This window comes from Equus quagga, chromosome 11 (genome assembly GCF_021613505.1).
Source record: "Equus quagga isolate Etosha38 chromosome 11, UCLA_HA_Equagga_1.0, whole genome shotgun sequence".
Classification (NCBI taxonomy): domain Eukaryota; kingdom Metazoa; phylum Chordata; class Mammalia; order Perissodactyla; family Equidae; genus Equus; species Equus quagga.
The window spans coordinates 81,534,621-81,547,216 of NC_060277.1; the positions used below are offsets into that span (position 1 = coordinate 81,534,621).

At 34.2% G+C, this 12,596-nt stretch overlaps 1 protein-coding gene across 10 annotated transcripts in view; it reads left to right on the forward strand.

Annotated features, from left to right (window-relative positions):
* The window catches only part of BCAS3 (BCAS3 microtubule associated cell migration factor), a 570,105-nt gene that overhangs the window by 48,733 nt on the left and 508,776 nt on the right, over nt 1-12,596 (forward strand). The gene's annotated exons all lie outside the window — the stretch shown is intronic.

The window sequence follows — 12,596 nt, forward strand, 5'->3', positions numbered from 1 at the left end:
TATGGCATATACAGATTTCAGCTCTGTATCTCCTTTGTACTCTCTCTTGCTCCGTTTTCTGTTGTATTTGTGTTGTGGTGAAATCTTTTGACAAAGAAGATTGTAGAACATCCTTTTCTGGAAGGTTTTTGGAGTTTCCAGCCTTCTCTTTGGATGGTGGAGTCAAGAAGAACTTTATTACTGAAGGACCCTGCTATGTCTTTGTTTCTTTTGTATGTAATTCACAGAGTCAGATGTTTTCTCTGTTCATTTCATTTATGAAGCTCTTTTGTTTATGACCATTATTAACATTCAAATTTTCTCAACTTTTACTTTGAGCAGAAATACTTCATGAGAGATTATAAAGCTATAAAAGTTAATACTGCTCGTAGAAATTGAGTATGTTTAATTTACTTTGTCTAATTAAAAAAAAGCTTTCTCCTTCTACTATAATATGCTTACTTTTAAAAATATAATAGTAGTTTTAAAATAGAGTTTCACATGGCTAAATGTTCTGTTATGATTTGTAAAAATTACGTGTTTCTTTTATTGTAGTTGACTAATTTTTTTAGATTTGTTTTCATCAAAATAATTCATGTAACTAATCACATAAAATTTGTAGTGGAAAATAGAATACTTCATCCCTCTCTTCTGCCCATTTTGTTTTGTGTGCTCATTTTGAGGGAATAAGTTTTTTAGTAGCTTCCTGAAAAAGGATGTGTGGTAGATCTTGTTTGTCTGAAGATGTCTTTATTCTTTCTTAGTCTTGATAGATAATTTGGCTGGGGAACAAATACTTGTTTGTAAATAATGTCACTTTAGAATTTTGAAGGCATTGGTCTAATGTTATGGGTGAACAGTCTGAACCCATTTTGGTATCTTTTTTGTATGTGGCTTGTTTTTCTCTCCTGGAGCTAGTAGAATGTTGGCTTTGTTCCCAGTGTTCTGAAACTTTGCAGTGTTGTTTCTTGGTTCATATATTGTCCTGGGCCCCTTTAGTGTGGAAATGCAAGTAGTATAGTTTTTTTTTTTTTTAAAGATTGGCACCTGAGCTAACATCTGTTGCCAATCTTTTTTTTTTTTCCTCCTCTCCAAAGCCTAACCCCAGTACATAGTTGTACATTCTAGTTGTGCTATGTGGGACACCGCCTCAGCATGGCCTCATGAGTGGTGCCATGTCCGCGCGCCCAGGATCCGAACCAGTGAAACCCCGGGCCATCAAAACGGAGTGCGAGAACTTAACCACTGGGCTGAGGGGCCAGCCCCAGTAGTGTAGTTTTGAGGAAATTTCTTAAATTACTTTTTTGATGATTTCTTCTCCTAAGTTTTCTTTGTTTTCTCTTTCTGGTCCTTCTCTTATTTGGTGGTTATACCTCCTAGAATGATTAATTAAAAAAAGAATTTCTTTCCTGTTCTTTTTAGGAGATTGTCTCAATATGAATTACTAACTCTTCTATTGAATAGTTCTTTTCTGCTCTCATGTGTTTTTTTTAATCTCACGTTATCATACCAAAAACCTCCCTCTCTTCTTCTCTCCCTCTCTCTCCCCCTCCCCCACCCCCTTTCTTGGTGTAATTTACATAGAGGGACCCAGTGATATATGAAAAGAATTATATATTAGGACCAAGAAAGGGACATTTCAGGAATACAAGGTTCATAAACAGTCAGTGTAATTCACCATATTAATAGAATGAAGAAGAAAACCCATATGTCATCTCAGTAGAAGTGGAAAAAGACCTTTGACAAAATTCATGTAATCATTTATGATTAAAAAAAAAAACTTTCAGCAAATTAGGAATAGAAAGAAACATCCTTAGTATGATAAAGATTATCTATAAAAAAGTCTGCAGCCGATCATACTCAATAGTGATCTATTAAATACTTTCTTGCTGAGTTTGGCATGGCTTCTATCACAACTTCTTTTTACAGTTGAATACAGGTCCTAGCCATTACAGTGAGGCAAGGAAAATAAACAAAAGGTGTAAGTATTAGAATGAAAGATGTAAAATTGTTTATTCATAGATAAGTTGATTGTGTATATAGAGAATACAAAAGAATCTACAAACTATTAGAATTAATGATTGAATTTAGCTCTTCTAAATTCATGAGATCTTTTGTGAACTGATCCCCTCACTGTATTTTTCCAGCATCATTTTTGGCCGTGCTTAACCAGCGTGCCCGTCTCCTCCTTCCTCTGCACTTTGTGGTAGTTGTACTAAACTTCTTTCATTTCCTCAAATGATCCATCCTTTCATTCAGGCCTTTTCATTTGTTATTTCCTCTTCTAGAATACTCATGTTCTTCTAACCCTTCTTGCTCCTTATCCAACGTCAGTAGTATGTACTGATTTTTTATTTTAGTTGCTTAGTTGCTTCTTGCCTCCTAGTTTTGCTGTTTGCATATCTTTAGTGCCTCACAGAGTACTTAATACAAGGTGTTAATAAATATTTGTTGAATATTGCTGCATGGTGTAATCTTTTAAAAGTAATGATCTAGAAGAAAAGCAAGTTCCCTTTCTGCAGGTGTTTCTGTGGAAAGTCTGTTCCCTGACTCAAAGTGAAAAACTGAAGGATTTGGATGTCCTCTTATCCACAGAACATCATCACTGCATTTAATAGGCATTTACTCATATCAGCAGAGTTTGTGCTTCCCTACTTTTCCATGGTCACTATCAGTAATTGATTACTTTCTTAATGATCCTGCACCTGCTTTAGAAATTTTTTCAGTACAATGTTCAGGAAGCTATGACCAATCAATTGGTATTCTTATATCAGATAATAACTATTATTATCTCTCAAACCTGTCTCTCTAGAACTTAATTCCAAGTAAAGTATGTAAATTCTTCTTATTCATTACTCTCAGTAACCATCATGGTTTTTAGTATCTCAGTACCTTACTTGTGAAATAAAATATATCAAAATGTATGTTTTAATAAGAAGTTAAAAATTTTGTATGGTTATAGGGCTCACTCGGTGGCGCAGGGCTTAAGTTTGCATGTTCTGCTTTGGCAGCCTGGGGTTTGCTGGTTCAGATCCTGAGTGTGGACCTATGCACCACTTGTCAAGCCATGCTGTGACAGGCATTGCATATATAAAGTAGAGGGAGGATGGGCATGGTTGTTAGATCAGGACCAGTCTTCCTCAGCAAAAAAAAGAGGAAGATCGGCAGCAGATGTTAGCTCAGGGTTAATCTTCCTCAACAACAAAAAATTTTGTATAGTTATAGACTTTGTGCTAATATTGGTTACTTCCAAGGAGTGGGATTAGAGGACATTTTCACCTTAATATGTTTTCAATTTCTTAAAACAAAAACCATATAATTCTAACCAGTTAAAATATTTATTATAAAAATTCAAGGAATACTAAAATGTAGAAAGTGAAAATTCACATAATCCTGTGTTATCAGAGTTAAATCCAGGTTACTTCTTTCCTTCTTTTCTTCCTTCCCTGGATACTGAGCATGTATTAACAGCTTAATGTATACATTTCCTGATGTTTTTCCCTCAATTACTCAGAGATGCATGAAATTAACTTATTATGTCCAGGGTCTGATTCAAGTTGTTATATGTGTTACATGTTTTGGCTCATGGGTGTGTGTATGTAGGTTTTTTTTATAACAGTTTATATTGTGGACATCTTTCCTTTTCAAACTATGAATTTCTTTCAGCATTGTTAAAAATTATGTATAATTCCATTGTATGAACATTTGTATTAATTTTAACTTCGCCCCATAACAGGATATGTTGTTATATACTTCTGTATGTGTACATTTAAACAAATATACAAGGAATTCTTTTCTTAGGATAACTTCTAAAAGAGGAATGAGTGGGTCAAAGAATATGTACATGTAAAATTTTGATACATGTTGTAAAATTGCTTCTCAGAGAGTATATCAACATCTATATATGAGAATTCCCTTTTTTCCAATTCTGTCCTCTACTGGCTATTATGAATCTTTTCAGTCTTTGCATTCCTAATGGAGGAAAATCCTCTTACTTGTAATTTTTGAGTCTTTGAGTGTTAGGAAGAATGTAAAATCTTCATATTTTTACCATTTACTCTAATTAATAGCATGCTTGTTTGTACTCTTTGCTCTTGAGTTGAGCTCTTTACTAGAGTATTATTACTGGTATATTATTATGGATATGTGTCCTATATACTTCAAATATAGTTTGCCATTTGTCTTGTTATTTGGTAAAATTGATCAGTTTTTTATGTTATATGTCTTTAGTTTCATGCAAAGAAAATCTTTACAAATCTACCGTGTCTAATTTTAAATCATGACTCTCCTTGAACGTTGAATTTAATTTTTTTTTGTTTTATCTGTTGTATTTTCTTGATTGTTCCATGCTAACCTCTGATTTTCATAGATTTTTTTGGAAATTTCTCTTTATTATGGTCTTTCCTCTATTGTAGTATGTTTCTTTGGAGTCACAGGAACAGTGATTTGCTAATCACTGCATTCTCTGCAGTGCCTTGCATAATATGTGGAATACGAGTGGTGCCCCAAAATGAATTTATTCAATATTTTGCAAAAGAGAAGCTAGCACTTTACTTTTGTATAAAGTATTTTTTATCATTTATGAGTGACCAAATGGATAATGCTGTTTTTTACTCTAATGGAACTTCTGACTCTCTTAAGAATTATATTACTCTTGTGCTTATTCTGTTTCCTCACTGCTTATAGAGAAAGACGATCATTTTGGCCTCGGACCGGAACTAGATTTCTTAGAAATGCAGATTCAACCTTATTTGTTATCCTTGGGAATCCAATGTGCTGAGTACCTGAACTTTCTACGTATAAGAATGTTCTAGAACAAATTCTTGTAAGCGAGGGCCTTTATTCTGAGAATAGATAGATGAACTTTTTGAAGATACAGTTTCCTCAGGTGAGCCAAATTTCTGGTACTCATCCAAAGCACCCAGTAGCCAACTTGGCTTATTTCTTCTAGATTATTACATTATTACTTACTGCTGAAAAGGTACTATTATTTTTCGTTCTGCTATGCAAGGAATTCACAAATTCACATCTCAAAATAATAAAGGTTTAAAACCCCCCAAGATCCAGCGCATTTTTTTCCTACTGGAGTGTAAATGCCAAGTATTTTCTGAAGCTTGTAATATTGTAAACAGCCCATCTGTGCAGTCAAAAATGCTAATTGTTGCTGTTTTTTTATATGAATGGCTAAAATTATTTTTCTAAAAACAAGCATGAGCAGAACAACTTTAGAGTTGTTAAACTTTTTCTCATTTGCTTATTTTTAGTAAATTTTCAAAGAGAGTGCACTGTCTAGGTATCAGGTTTTCACTATTTTTCTTAAGTTACAACAACCTATTTCATCTTTTTCTAACAACTTAAATATGGTTTTTGTCATGTTCAAGGAAGAGCTGTTTGATTTGTTCAGCTGTAAGAATTCAGAAATTCTTATTAACTTCTCCAGAAGGGTTTGCCATAATTTTGCTGTTGTCGTAAAATTTTAATGACTGGTTAAACAAGTAAGTCCTACACACACACACACACATGGTCTGTTCAGCCAAAACACTAGCAACCTTCCAAAAGTAGGCCAACTGACATTTGCTTAGAGTCATCACCAGTATTTTGCAAAGAGGAAACGGGCTTATTGACATTTTAAATGGCCAAACTATGAGATTTAGAGCTTCCCTAATGTTTTCTGCTCTAATTACTTCTCAGTTTGCCTTGTACATTTTTTTCATAATACCTAGTCTTTATCATTGGGGCCTTTGCTACTTGGGATCATTTTGGTTTTTACGAAATTTTGCTTGCCTGTGATTTAGGTAAATGATAACTGGGGAACTTATGTTCTGTTCATCTTAGATTTCTTTAATGTTTTTGGTCAAAGAAGCAGTGTTTCTAAGGGAAATGTCGGTTTTAGAAGTGCTGCTTTTTTAGTTTTTTAGTTTTTGTGATGCCGTGATGTTGAATTTTAGAAACTGGTCTAAGTATTCTCAGTTTATACCTATATGAACTCTGTAATTAGAGCTTTTCCTCTGAGAGCCAGAGTGAGAGGGAAGTATGCTGAACAGAAAAGAGGGGAAGTAAGTTTATAAATCAAGTGACTAATAATGCTTGATATTGTTCACATGAAATTCTAGGTTGATTATATACATTACCACCACTTTACCATTATTCTGCTAGGTGAGTACCATTACCCTATTTTACAGTCAAGGAGCCTTAAATCTCGGAGAGGTGGAGTGACTGGCATAAAGACACATAGTTGATAAGTGGGGTAGCTGGAATTTGAACTCTAAACTTACCTCTTTATAATTTAGGCCTCACTGTCTCCGAGTATATGAATTTTCCATTATTATAGGGAGACGCTTTTACCAAATCCAGGTGTTTCTAGGCTGTGTCTCTCACTGCAGAAATCAAACAGTTGTATATTCATTGAAATATGTAAAAAGTAGCTCTGTTTCTCTACATTTTCTTCCATTGTGAAGGTCTAAAATATCTTCAGTTGTCTTAGTGTCCTCGTTATATTTGGAGTTCTTGGTTTTTTAGTCTAAGGGTGAAGGGCAATGAAAATAGTCAATATGGAGACCAATATAGAGGAAAGCCATTATTCTACATATCTACATTTTAAATTTTAAGCTGTCAGAATAAAGTATGTCACAAAGACAGCTGTAGTCTATTCAAGTTACGTTCACCCTAAATTAAATCAACTCTTTAAAAAGAAATATTGGTTCCCTTTTATAGGGCTTGGTATAGACTATTAAAAGTACATCAAAAGGGTTAGTGACAGATATCTCGAATCAGATAAAAACAAAGGTGTAACATGAAACAACTAAATTACATGTGAGCTTAATGATTCTGACCCAAATAAACAGACTTGTAATGGAGATGCTGATTATTATCAGTACAGCATAAATGCTTTTTACTGTAGAACTGTAAAGGAGAATGTAGGTGTGTTAGTGAATTGGACAAGTTATGGTCTTGGAAGTCTGTATTCATGTATCGTAACACATTCCTGGCTGTGAAAATAAAAACTTAAAAATTTTCTAAGTAATAATTATTTTAAAGTAAGCTTTTAAAAAAATTCACTTTATTGAGAAATAATTTGCACACAATGAAACATCAATTTTAAGTGTATGATTTGATGAATTTTGATAGGTGGAGACAGTAACTACTGCCACAACCAAAATATGAAGCATTTCTGTCACTGTAAAAAGTCCCCTTGTCCACTTCACACCCACTAAAATGGCTATATACAAAAGAAATATGATAGCAAGTGTTGGTAAGGATGTGAACTAGTTGGAACTCTCATACATGGCTTATGAGAATGTAAGATAAGATAGTACAGCCACTGGAGAACAGCTTGGCAATTCCTTCAAATGTTAAATATGGAGTTACCATGTGACCCAGCAATTCTGCTCCTAGGGGTGGAACCAATAAAAACGAAAACATGACATCTACACAAAAATTTGTACGTGAATATTTTTAGCAGCATTATTTATAATAGCCAAAATGTGGAAACAACCTAGATGTCCATCAGCTGGTGAAGAAAACGTGGTATAACCATACAATGGAATATTATTTGCCTACAAAAAATATAAAGTTCTGATAAATGCTGTGACATGATGAACCTTGAAAACATTATGCCAAGTAAAAGAAACCAGCTGCAAATGACCACAAAGTGTTGATTCCATTTATATGAAATATCCAGAATAGGCAAATCCATAGAGACAGAAAGCTCATTAGTGGTTGCCTAGAGTTGGGAGACTATCAGAGTTGGAGAATGACTTCTAATGTATACAGAATTTCTTTTTCAGGGTGATGAAAATACTCTGACATCAAATTGTGGTAATAGTTGCACAACTCTGTAAATATACTAGAAACCATTGAATTGTACACATTAAATTGGTGAAATGTATTTATGTGAATTGTGTTTTAATCAAGTTGTTTAAAATAAAAGTTCTCTCGTGTCCTTACCTTCCCACACCTGGAACACCAGCAACCACTAATATGATTTATGTCACTATTGTTTCTGCCTTTCTACAATTTGAAAAAATGGAATACATAACATTTATATGCACTTGGCTTTTTTCGCTTCACATAATGCTTTTGAGAATCATCTATTTTGTTGTGTGTTTCAGTTGTTCATTCCTTTTTTTTATTTCTGAGTAGTATTCCATTGTCTGGATATACTATAATTTGTTTTTCCTTTCATCAACGAATGGACATTTGGATTGTTTCCAGTTTTGTCTCTTATAAAGCTTATACTTATAAATACTTTATATACTTATAAAGTATAAAGCTGCTCTGAATAGTTGCTTATGGATATGTTTTCATTTCTCTTGGGTCAGTATTTAGGAGTGAGATTACTGGGCCATATAATAAGTGTAGATTTAACTTTATAAGAAATTATCAAACTGTTTTCCAAAGTGGCTGTACCGTTTTGCATTCCCACCAGCAATGTTCCAATTTCCCTGTTGACTAATGATATTGATCATCTTTTCTTGTGCTTGTCATTTATTGTTTTTATAAACAATTGAAGTCTACTGCCCGTTTCTAATAGCATTGCTTTATTATTGAGTTGTAAGAGTTCTGTATATATTCTAGATACAAGTCCATTGTTAGATATATGTAAAGTATGTACAAAAATTTGTCCCTTCTTGTGACTTGCCGTAATGACTTTTTTTTTAAAAAATAGACTTGAATTTTTAGAACAGCTTTAGGTTCAGCAAAATTGAACAGTAAGCACAGAGATTTCCCTAATACTTTCCCGCCGTCACGCGTGCACACCCTCTCCTATTATCAACGTCCTTCCACGGAGAGTACGTTTAGGCTTTTTTAAGAGCAAATGTTTTTAATTTTCAAAAGTTTTTACTTTTTAATTAATTTTTAGTTTCCAATTTGCTGAGTTTTTTTTCTGTTATAGTTTGTGATTTTTGTGTTTCTTTTTTCATTTAGTTCATCGCATTTTCTGGATACCTTGTGATTTTTGTTCTTGACCTATGTGTTATTTAAAAAGATGTTGTTTTGTTTCTAAATTTTGAGAGATTTTCCTGATATCTGTCTGTTATTAATTTAATCCCATTGTCATCAGAAGACTTAGTTTATATGATTCCAGTCCTGTTAAATGTTTTGAAATTTGTTTTATGGCCCAGAAAGTGGTCTATCTTGTTCCTTTCTTGTGTATCCTATGGGCTGTCTTTTTGCTTATTCTATCAGTTACAGAGACAAGGTTGTTGAAATCTTCCCCGATAATCATTTGTGTATTCTTCGTGTAATTTTATCAGTTTTTCCTTTATGTATTTTGCCACCCTGTCGTTGGGAGCAAAAAACATTTAGGATGGTAATGTCTTCTTCATGAATTGATCCATTTGCTGTTAATAAAATCCCTGGAAAGGAAATTTAAGATTCCTTGCTCTGAAACCTACTTTTTCTATTAGTATAGACACTCTTGCTTTCTTTTACTAGTGCTGGCATCATATATCTTTGGTGATCTTTTTATTTTTAACCTTTGATTTTCTTTTTATGTAAAATACATTTCTTGTAGGTGGTAGGTCTTGCTTTTTTATCCAGTATTTCACTCTGTCTTTTAATTGTGTCTTTAGAGAATTTACATTCAATGTGTGTGTTAATGAGAATTGATTTAAATTTAGCATTTTACTGTTTTCTATTTTTCCTATGTGTTCATTGTTGCCTTTCCCTACTTTTTCTGCTTTCTTTTGGACTGAGTATATTTATGATTCTGCCTTATCTCCTTTATTGTGTCTATTAACTATATCTCTTTGTTTTTGTTTCTAGTGATTCTTTATGATTTTTATGTATATACTTAACTCATCACAGCCTGCTTTCAATTAATATGATACCATTTCACATATTGTATAAAAACCTCAAAACACTCAACAGCAAAAAAACATAAACAGCGTGACTTAAAAATGGGCAAAAGACTTGAATAGACATTTCTCCAAAGAAGATATACAGTTGGCTCATAAGCACATGAACGGATGCTCAACATCGTCATTGGGGAAACGTAAATCAAAGCCACAAGGAGATACCACTTCTCACCTGTTAGGATGGCTATTATCAAAAAGACAGAAAATAACTAGTGTTGGTGAGGATGTGGAAAAATTGGAACCCATGTACTTCACTGGTGGGAATATAAAATAGTGTAGCTGATGTGGAAAATGATATGGTGGTTTCTCAAAAATAGTGGATTTATGAAAAATTTTGGTTGTTATTTATTCAAATACTTTTTTTCCCCAAGAGTTTTCTTTCTTTCTTTTTTTTTAAGATTGGCACCTGAGCTAACATCTGTTGCCAGTCTTCTTCTCCCCAAAGCCTCCAAGTACATAGTTGTAGGTCTGGCTGTTTCTGCTATTTGGGACGCCACCTCAGCATGGCTTGACGAGGTGTACTGGGTCCATGCCCAGGATCCGAACTGGCGAAACCCTGAGCCACCAAAGTGGAGTGCCAAACTTAACCACTCGGCCATGCGGATGGCCCGCAAACATTTTCTTTTCTTTTCTTTTTGTTTTTCCGCAAACATTCTTTTAAAGGGCCAGATAGAAAATACTTTAGGCTTGTGGGCCCTATAGTATCTGTCACAGCTATTCATCTCTGCCATCATAGTGTAAAGGGAGCCACCAGCAATACTTAAATAAATGAGTAGTATGTTGGGGCCTTTTTAGGGCTCACATCACTTGTTTCCCTTGTCTCAAGGATCATTTCCTGTGCTGCTTGTTTTTCAGTGTCTGGAAACTATCTCTTCATACATTTTATCTGTTTCTTAAGTTTTCCATCAAGAGGGCAAATCTAATCCCTGTTACTCCATTGTGGCTGGATATGGAAGTTTAGCATTTTGCTTTAATTCCAAGTTTTGGATAATTTTCCTTAAGATTACTTAGAACAGCACCTGGTACATGGTAAAAGTTCTGTATGATTTTTTTAGATAAAGAAAAGAAATAAATTGTGATTGGATTTTGTTTGTAGGGTAGTTTAAAATTTAATGTCTTTGGGGAAGTTTGAATCTCAGATTCTTTAAAAGGTGCAAGCATTATAGAGGAATTTTAGAGGTATTATAGCTTTAACTGTCCTTTCTTCTCTCTGGGGCTAGATGTAGTAGCAAAAGAAAATGATAAAAGACACCAAGGGATTCCTTCGTTTCTTTTGATCTCATGAATAGGTGAAGGAGGCTCAGACTTTCCCTCCCCTCTTACTATCATCAAGGGACTGCTATGATTCTTGCCTTTCAGAGAATGGCTCTTCTTTTCTTCGCTGTCTGTGATGCTTTTAGTCTTAGGAACAAGAGGATTGGGCCTCAGTTGTTATCATTTGAAGTGTCTTCTTGGCACCTACTCTTTCACCTGGTTTTCATTGGAATTTTCCCTCTTGTTGCTGTTACTGTGCCTTGCAGTTTATATGTATATATGGGTTTACTTTGGGAATATTTTAGAATTTCCATTATTTTCACTTGTGGAACATGGAAAGAATTTAATTTGAGGCCAGATGAATTTATATAGCTTTATAGTTAACAGCAACAACCACACACATGAACTAATCAAAACTTTAATTTTAGATGTGAAAAACAAAAATATAACTCTTTGTGTGTGTGTGTGTGTGTGTGTGTGTGTGTGTGTGTCTGCAAAGGAGTGAGAAGCACAAAATTTAGGAGAGTGGCTACCTGGTAGTAGGTGGGTAACAGGGTTTAGGATGTATGAATCTATGTAATGTAAGTAAATGGAAATTATTGGTAACGTTTTACTTCTCATCTTGGGTGATGGGTTCACAGGTGTTTATTATGTTATTAAAGTGTAAAGAGGAGGTCCCAGCATTCACTATTCAAGAGAAATGAACCAAGGATTATTAATGGTCTGATTCTTTGTACTCAGTGCTCTGTGGAGGGAGGAGGAAGATGCAAGCAAGAGAAACTGAATATGGCAGTCTTTATTGGGTCAAAAATGGAAATCAGAAATGAGAATTAGAACTTTAGAGTGAAGAAATAAAAGGGAGGGGTATTTTTCTCTGTATTTTGCCTTGAGAGACTTTTTTTGTATAAAGAAGTACTCTTTAATTTGTTAACCTTTTAAATTTAACAGCATTAAATCAGTTCTCTATTTTTCTTTTTTTGGGTGAGGAAGATTCTTCCTAAGCTAACATCTGTGCCAATCTTCCTCTATTTTATGTGGGATGCCACCACAGCATGGCTTGACTAGTGGTGCTGGGTCCATGCTGGGGATCTGAACTTGTGCAGGCCGCCAAAGCAGAGTGCACTAACTTAACCACTACGCCACCAGGCCAGCCCTAGTTCTACATTTTTAAAGTACTGCATATATATATATATATATATTGTTTTTTCTCTAACTAGAACAATGAGCTAACATGTGCTCTTGGTATTTTTACTCATATTATTGAAAGGATCACTATAGGATGATCTTAAGTTAATCATCTGACCTTGTATACCATAGTTTTGTAGGTTTTCAAATGTGATTAATATCGTTCTTTTTTTTTTTTTTCAGAGTCCTACCAGTGGGCTCCTTAAGTTTAGAATTTTTTTTTTTTTTTACTGAGTTAATGATAGGTTGCAATCTTGTGTGATTTCAGTTGTGCATTAATGTTTGTCATTCGTGCTGTAGGTGCACCACTTCACCCTT